The following is a 9,352-nucleotide window of genomic DNA, read 5'->3' as shown; positions in this document are numbered from 1 at the left end:
TAAAGCAATTGGTGGAAGGATGAGAGGGGAGTTGAGGAGAAGTTTTTTTCACCAGATGCCAGCTCTGGAATGCACTGCCTGAAAAGGTGATAGAGGTAGAAACCCTAATTATATTTAAAAAAAAAACACTTGTATATGCATTTGAGGTGCTTAACCAACAAGGCTACAGACCAAAAACTGCAGGAGGAATCGACTGGAAAGTTCCTTTACAGTCAGCATAGGCATGTGAGTTGAATGGACTCCTTCTGTGCCATAAATCTTTCTATGTTCCCAAATGTAGCCCCAATCCCATTAATACTGGAGAAACAGGAACAAGGAGGTCACTGGGCTTTTTAGTTTTGGTGCAAGAAGATGCCATGCACTCAGGTCACAAACAACTGGAAATCCCACAGCTTGCGTTTTGGCGATGGGGACATATTATAACTGAAATACTCAATAAATACAGCGCTCTGTAGTTCCCTACTTTGAAAGTGAATGCCGAATCACTGTCTGCAAGAGGATTGCTTTCATTCTGGAAAATTGCCAGTTTAGAAATATGGACCACTATCATCCAGAAGGACAAGGGCAGCAGATAGATGGGAACATCACCACCTGGATGTTCCCCTCCAAGCCACTCACCATCCTGACTTGGAAATATATCGGCCGTTCCTTCACTGTCACTGGGTCATAATCCTGGAACTCCCTTCCTAACAGCACTGTGGGTGTACCTACACCACATGGGCTGCAGCGGTTCAAGAAGGCAGCTCACCACCACCTTCTCAAGGGGAACTAGGGATGGGCAATAAATACTGGTCTAGCCAGCGAAGCCCACACGCCATGAGTGAATTTTTTAAAAATCTGCAATGTCCAAGAACAGTTTTAGTCATGTTAGATGCCTAATAATTCAACAAGTCAAAGATGCTACAACTGCACTTTGACAAAATATCGCAGGCTTTCAAAATATTATAACAGAGGGAATGGGGGACAAAATGCCAACACTGAAACATTGACAGGAGAAAAATGTTAAATGCTAGAAATGTGAAATTAAAAACATTAAAATGCCAGAATTTGTACTGAGAGGAAATTATTCTATGATAATATACTTTCAGAATTGAAAAACATTACAGACATAAAGCTTATAATGATGAACTTTGCTGTTGTGGTGGGCGTTTAAGGGACAGTTGCTTGCCATCATGAAAAGGGAAGGTGTGTCATGTGATCTAACCTCAGTTTCACTTTAGCCTGTAAGCAGAACACAGCACACACAGCTCTGATGTCTTCAAGATTTATATCTATGTATATATGTTCTCATGTACCTAGTTTAAATAAATAAACTCACACTGTGTTTAACCAATCCCTTATGAATGACTGGTGTAATTATATCATTATAAAAACATGACATGGTGCAGAGTGTTGGTCAAACAGTACAGCAGCAAGATTAAGTACAGGTATGAGATGGTGAGCAGCCTTAGATCATGCTACATAGCATGAGACGACCACCAATGTTTTGGTCAGATCTCAACAAAGTCACAGCATTGGAGAGTACTGAAACTGAAGTGTGTTGGCTGCACAGAAAAGCTTTGAAAACACAGTAGGACAGTGCTCAAATAAAGAGCTGATAAGCAGATGGATCCCTCATGGTGGGATTGCAGCACAAAGCCCATCAGTTCAGTGAGTGGGACAGGACGTTAAGAGGATGAGCACTGGATTAGCTCAGTCAGGAAAGGTGAGTGACCAGTGGGCCGGCTCGATAGTGAGTGAGGGAGAGTCAAACAGAAACAAAACAACCAAAGCCGTCTTAAATCGGGCCGGAGAAGGTTATTGTAACGGATGGCTTCGGGAGCTGCTGGACAATACATTGAATAAAACAAGAGGAAGTTCAAAGGAATATTGTCAGAATGTCCACAAAATTCCCCAGTTTGAACTGGGATACATCTGACCCACTATCCAAATTCAAAATGTTTAAAGAGCATACAGAGCTCTGGTTTCTTGATTTAGGTGTGTCTGAACCATTCAAGTAAACCATAAAATTGTACCTAACAATTAGGAATGAAGGCCTACAGAGGGTGAACACATCAGGATTAGCGGAAAAAGATCTAAACAATCCCCAAATGATATGGACTATATTGGAATACTGTTTCAGAATCAGGTTAAACTTCCATATTCATCAGCTAGAGTTGATGAACTAGGCATGTTGACAACAGCCTACAGAATCCATTGACCACTTTGTCTGCAGATGCAGAGAAAAGGGTGCATACTGTCAGTTTTCAAACACAGAGCTAGCAGACAGAATTGTTGACTTGGGGATCGCATCCACTCCAATAAAGCATTCCAGAAAGATCTGCTGGACAAGCCCAAAATGTAGCATCAAAAAGCTACACAAGAATGGATGTAAATATGAAGCAACCCTCACAGGTCGACAAAGCTGACAGTTCCTAAATTCAACCCAAATTGTTGAGTCATCAACTAGAGCACCCACACCTAGTGAGACATGTGGAAGGTGTGAAACAAAAACAGAATTACCTGGAAAAACTCAGCAGGTCTGGCAGCATCGGCGGAGAAGAAAAGAGTTGACGTTTCGAGCCCTCATGACCCTTCGACAGAACTTGAGTTCGAGTCCAAGAAAGAGTTGAAATATGTGGAAGGTGTGGTCTTCTGCACGCACCAAGGAAATTCCCAGCTTTCCACCAATTCTGCAAAGCATGTGGTAGGAAGGGCCATTGGCAGTGGCAGTGCACAAGAGCAAAGGCTGATGCAGATACAAAGAGCTGTGCACTGATCCAAACAGACCATGCACAACTGGGACCTTCATGTAATAAGAATGACCATCTGGTGTCCCATTAGAAATATATACATGAGGTGACTGACAAACCACAAAATGATGATGAAGTGCACGATGAGATAAAAAGGGGTGAACCCAGGACTCACACCATCAATCTCATGGAAAACATAGATAGATCACACCATCCAAAGTGTTTGACAAGATTTAAATTATCTGCCCTAACAAAGTTGGTAACTATTGAGTGTGGCTAAGACTGACAGGTGCAAATGGTTGCAGCTTACCTCTGTGAATTCTAAAAGACATATATCCACAATATGAAAGGCCATGGCAAAACCTACTCTTGTGCAACTTTCAGCATACAATGGTTCACTAATTCCATGTCCAGATTCCACAGTAATGGAGTGCAAGTACAATCAATCCTCCTGGGTGTCACAAATGTTCAACATCGTGGAGACTAAAGGCCGAGTGACCGCAGGTCTATGACAATGCCGTGACCGCACACTAGTAACAATCCATGGAATCAGTCGGATCTCAGGGCAGACAAATCTCAGAAACTACTATCACCTCAGTTCAAAACCTAAGATTGAAATAGTCCCTATGTTTCGACAGAATTGGCAGTAATAAGGGAGCCTAGTAGCATTACACTTGCAGGAGAATACAAGTCTGTCAATTGATCTGGTACATTTTTAATGACGCAAATGCCAGCAGATACAAAAATAAATGGCGAAAGGTTCCACACTACAGAAACTGTGGAAAACCATCATCAAAGGTTGGCCTGATTCAATTCAGTATGTCCACAAACATGTGAGATAATTTTGGTCATACCGGGATAAGCTAAGCATCTCCCAGGGAGTCATTTTTAAAGGCAGACATGTCATCATACCAGAATCTTTGTGACCTGATATTCTTCAACAGCTTCACCACTCACACATGGGCATAGATCAGATGAGAAGACTCACAAGAGAGACAGTCTATTGGCCAGGTATGAACAATGACATTGAAGTCATCATCGAGAAGTGTGAGGCATGTCAAGAGCATGTACCAAGTCAGCACAAAGAATCATATATTCCACATGAAGTTGCTACCCATCCTTGGTCCAAAATTGCATCTGATCTCTTTTATAACCATGGCACTGGCTTCATTGTCAATGTTGACTACTTTACCAATTACCCCATTATTTGACAATTGCGCAAAATGTCAAGACAACTGCCATGCACACTCTAACTGCTATTTTCAGTTTATTTGATGTGCCTAGAGAGATCATTACTAATAACTGCCTGTAATTTATTGGTAAGTCATTTCAGGATATGTGTGAGGAGTGTGATATCAATCACACTACTGCTTCTTCTCATTACCCTAGATCTAAACAGTTCAGAGAAGGTTTACTAGACTAACACCAGGAATGGGTGGGTTGTCTTATGAGGAAAGGTTGGACAGGTTAGGCTTGTAGCCACTTGAGTTTAGAAGAGTAAGAGGTGACTTGATCAAAATCTTTAAGATCGTGAGGAGCCTTGACAGAGTGGAGGTGGAGAGGAAATTTCCCCAGGTGGGAGAACTTAGAACTAAGGGTCGGGGTTTAAAAATAAGAGGTCACTTATTTAAGACAGAATGAGAAACATTTTCTCTCAGAGGGTCATGAGTCTGTCCAAATACTCCTGTAGTCACCTTACATCTTCCTCACAGTGTACAATCCCGTCTAGCTCTGTATCATCCACTATCTTGGAAATATTACATTCATTAAATGTAATATCTATCTTCCAATCTTCAGGAACCATTCCAGAATCTATAGAATTTTGGAAAATGATCACCAATGCATCCACTATCTCCATAGCAACCTCTTTCAGCACTCTGGGATGCAGAATATCAGGTCCCGGGGACTTATTAGCTTTCAGTCCCAATAATTTCTGCAATACAACCTTCTTACTTATACTAATTTCCTTCAGCTCCTCATTCTCCCATGTCCCTTATCTCTAATTCTGGGAGATTTCCTGATGCAAACAGACACAAAGTAATCATTTAGCTTCTCTGCCATTTCTCTATCCCCTGTTATGAATTCTCCTGACTCTGCCTGTAATGGACCCACATTTGTCTTAGCCAAACACTTACTTTTGTAGGAGGCTTTACAGTCCGTTTTTGTGTTTTGTTAGTTTGCATTCATATTCTATTCTCTCTTTCTTTACCAGTTTCTTGGTTTCCCTTTGCTGTTCTAAAATCCTCCTGATCCTCAGGTTTACTACTACTTCTGGCAACTTTGTAAGCCTTTTCTTTTAATCTTATACAATCCTTAACTTCTTTTGTCAGCCAGTGTTGAATGTCTTTTTTGGGTTTTTGTGCCTTGAAGGAATGTATAGGTGCTGTAAACGATGTGATAATTCTATGAAGACTATCCATTGCCTATGTGCAGTTATACCTTTTAACGTATTTTCCCAACCACCTCAGCCAATTTGCCCTTCATGCCTTCATAATTTCCTTTATTCAACTTTAACACCTTTGCTTCAGAGTGAACTCCTTAATGTCAAACATCATGTAACATTCTATCATATTATGGTTTACCATGTGATCCACAAAGTCAACAGAATGTTGAACTTCAGAGCAAAAATAATAGAAAGTAAATCAGAGCAGGGAGGGAACAATCTTCATAATGTTTAAGTAGACAACCCCTTGGTTGCTGTGAAAGGAGTGATCCAATCCAGTACAGGTTAAGAGGCAGAAGGCAAATCCCTAATGTCAGGAATCTTAATCCTGAGGAACAGCACAGATAAATCAGGGGCAGAATTTTACAACATAAAATGACCCACGATGATGTTGGGTGTGTGTCCCGATGTCACCGCGCACTGGCGCGATATTTCGCTGGGCGGGCGCGCTATGAGTTCAGAGACGTGCCTGTCATTAATTAACGGGCCAGTTAAGTTACCAATTGTCTTTGATTATTCACAGCCCGTGTGATTTTCAGGGTGTCGCACGGGTGCAATGGGCAGGCGGGTAGGCCACATTTTTAAAAACCGCATCCAAGAGCGGGATAAGTGGGGGTGAGTGGTCTCACTAATGTGAGTTGTTAGTACTTTAGATTATACCTTACTGCTACCTGCTTGTGTGAACAGGACAACTTCATTTTGCTTCAGAGCTGCTTTGACAGAAACAACAGATTTCAGTTCAGGACTCTGGAGGATTCACGCCAGGTATCAGACAGCCTTCCTTTACCCTGGGAATGGGGATTGTGCTCTCCGCTGGAGACACTCCTCTGAGGAGGAAAAGAGGGCCAGAAGGGGGAGGAGGTCAATTGTCCCTTTTCAGCCTCCAGGGGTGTGACCTGTGGGAGGCCAGGCACAGTTACAAGGGGCACAGGGCCAACAGGAAGTCCAAGGTGGAAGTGGCAGCAGAAGATGCCACTATCCTGCTGCCAGGGTTTATAGGCCGCGATGCAGCTACCTCAATATGTCTGATTTGCAGTGCCGAAGGAGGCTCTGCCTCTCAAGGAAGACAGTGACCTCCATTTGTCAGATGATCAGTCCTGAGATCAGCTCCAACATTGTGGGTGGACACCCCATGCCAATGGTGTTGAAGGACACAGTGGCCCTCAACTTCTATGCCTCTGGTTCCTTCCAGGGATCGGTGGGTGATCTTTGTGGTGTCTCCCAATCAGCTGTCCACACTTGTGTCAAGCTGGTGACAGACGCTCTGTGCAGACGTGCATTGACTTTCATTCACTACCGCTAGGATGAGGCCAGCCAGACACAGTGAGCCAGAGGCTTCGCGGCCATTGCTGGCTTCCCCCGTGTCCAGGGTGCTATAGACTGTACACATGTGGCCATCAAGGTGCCAGCAGGTGAGCCCGGTGCCTTCGTCAACAGGAAGGGCTTCCACTCCATGAACATGCAGATAGTGTGTGATCACAGGACAAAAACAGAATCACCTGGAAAAACTCATCAGGTCTGGCAGCATCGGCGGAGAAGAAAAGAGTTGACGTTTCGAGTCCTCATGACCCTTCGACAGAACTTGAGTTCGAGTCCAAGAAAGAGTTGAAATATAAGCTGGTTTAAGGTGTGTGTGTGGGGGGTGGAGAGATAGAGAGACAGAGAGGTGGAGGGGGGCGGTGTGGTTGTAGGGACAAACAAGCAGTGATAGAAGCAGATCATCAAAAGATGTCAACGACAATAGTACAATAGAACACATAGGTGTTAAAGTTAAAGTTGGTGATATTATCTAAACGAATGTGCTAATTAAGAATGGATGGTAGGGCACTCAAGGTATAGCTCTAGTAGGGTTTTTTTTATATAATGGAAATAGGTGGGAAAAGGAAAATCTTTATAATTTATTGGAAAAAAAAGGAAGGGGGAAACAGAAAGGGGGTGGGGATGGGGGAGGGAGCTCACGACCTAAAGTTGTTGAATTCAATATTCAGTCCGGAAGGCTGTAAAGTCCCTAGTCGGAAGATGAGGTGTTGTTCCTCCAGTTTGCTTTGGGCTTCACTGGAACAATGCAGCAAGCCAAGGACAGACATGTGGGCAAGAGAGCAGGGTGGAGTGTTAAAATGGCAAGCGACAGGGAGGTTTGGGTCATTCTTGCGGACAGACCGCAGGTGTTCTGCAAAGCGGTCGCCCAGTTTACGTTTGGTCTCTCCAATGTAGAGGAGACCACATTGGAAGCAACGAATGCAGAAGGAGGTGACCACAGGATGCTGATTCTACAAGTCTGTGCAAGGTACCCAGGCAGCTCCCACGTCACCTACATCCTCAGACACTCCCAGGTGCTGAGGCTTTTCAGTGCTCCAGCCCGGCTGGATGGATGGCTGCTGGGTGACAAGGGCTATCCCCTCAGAAGGTGGCTCATTACACCTCTCCACCATCCCAGAACAGAAGCTGAGCAGCGGTACAATAGGAGCCAGGGCACCACAAGGGCTGTGGTGGAGAGAGCCATCGGTGATCTCAAGATGCGCTTCCGATGCCTGGATCATTCAGGGGGCACACTCCAGTACCCCCCAGATCGTGTGACACTGATAGTGGTTGCATGCTGCTCTCTCCACAATCTGGCACTGGGAAGGGGGGCTCAGTGGAGGAAGCAGATGTTGACGCAGCTGCTCTGGCAGCAGACGATGAGTCCAGTAGTGAGTCTGAGGACAAGCACGGTCAGGAGAACACTGAGGGGATAGACGCTGACCTGGGCAACCTCCAGGGAGGCAGGGACACCCGGGAGGCTTTGATCCAAAGCTCCTTCAGCTAGTCTACCAAAGATGAGCCACCAACACATACCAGGGCTGCAGGCTCCATACTCGATATCTGAGAGCCACATTTGCTTGGTGAACAACATGGTCTATGTGTCATTTCAACAAAGCTCAATGACAAACAATTCACTCATAACATCATGGAATCCCCTTCACCTGCAGAACTAATGAAGCACCCAGAGACTTGTTGAACACAAACACATTTAATGTTGTGGTGTCTGACGTGCATAATACAAATTAAATGGAAAGGTGAACTCCATCGCACCTACTAATAATTAACATAAAATTGGGTGAAAAAAATATCACCAGTGATAAACCCGTGTTGTGCTTAAGTTGCTTTAAGTTCCCGTTTGCAGATGCTACGTCTTGATGCTCCCCACTCGCTGGCACCGGCATTGGAGCCAGCCCGCTCACTCTGCTGTCCTTTTGGACTTGATAACCTTGGCGGGCATCCTCTGGCTCATGGAGTCTGTGCTAGCCCTGCCTGGGAGGGAGCGGCCAGTGCCATGGCTGGCATCTCCCCAGTCGCCGAAGCCTCATCGGGTGCCATGGTCACTGGCAGAGGGGCGGAGGAGCTGCTGCCATTATTGGGAGCGCCCTGAGAGCAGCCCGCAGGGACAGTAAGCAACTAGTGCGCCAATGTGAGGTCGCGTTGGACCTCCCTGCTCACTTTGGATGGTCACCGAGCTGGGATACTGGGTGCCCAATCCATCTTCCACACTGACACTGACCACCTGAGGTCATTGCCAGTGTGAGGGCTGCAGGTCCGAGCAGATGCCAGGAAGCCCTGATTCAGCTCCTGGAGAAGCCTCTCCATGAGAGTCACCACTCTCTCCATGTGCGCCCGGCCAAGAGGGTCATTGCATTGCTCATGCTTTGCATGGACTCCTGCGTCATGGAGAACATGGCACACATTCCCTCATGTTTCTCCGCCATTCCCTCATGTATCCTCCCGCACACCCTGCTGGACTTCCAGCATCTGCTGCCTCATGGACGACTCCAGAGGCCCATCATCAGCCTCCGACTGAGCATGTTCCTGGTTCCCAGCCGTCCTCCAACTGCTGGCACCCTGGATGCTCTCTGCCTTCACCTGCACCTCAATTGATTGTGAAATTTCCTCACCGCTGGGTACCGAGATACTATCTGATGACCTGATGCCCACCGAGCTGCTGCTATGTGTGCGGGTGCCTGTCTGGCTGAGGGGGTGTGGCGCTGGTGACCCCGCATGCAGGAAAACAAATAGCATGATCAGTAAAGTGCTTAGACGGGAATGGTTAAATGGCAAAGGTGATATCAATATGAGACAAGAGGAAACAATGAGAAAAATAGAAGGTATAGCTGCGACTCAGCTTGTTCAGATAGCTGAAAGG

Source organism: Carcharodon carcharias, chromosome 8, assembly GCF_017639515.1.
Source record: "Carcharodon carcharias isolate sCarCar2 chromosome 8, sCarCar2.pri, whole genome shotgun sequence".
Classification (NCBI taxonomy): domain Eukaryota; kingdom Metazoa; phylum Chordata; class Chondrichthyes; order Lamniformes; family Lamnidae; genus Carcharodon; species Carcharodon carcharias.
This window is presented reverse-complemented; position numbering follows the sequence as displayed.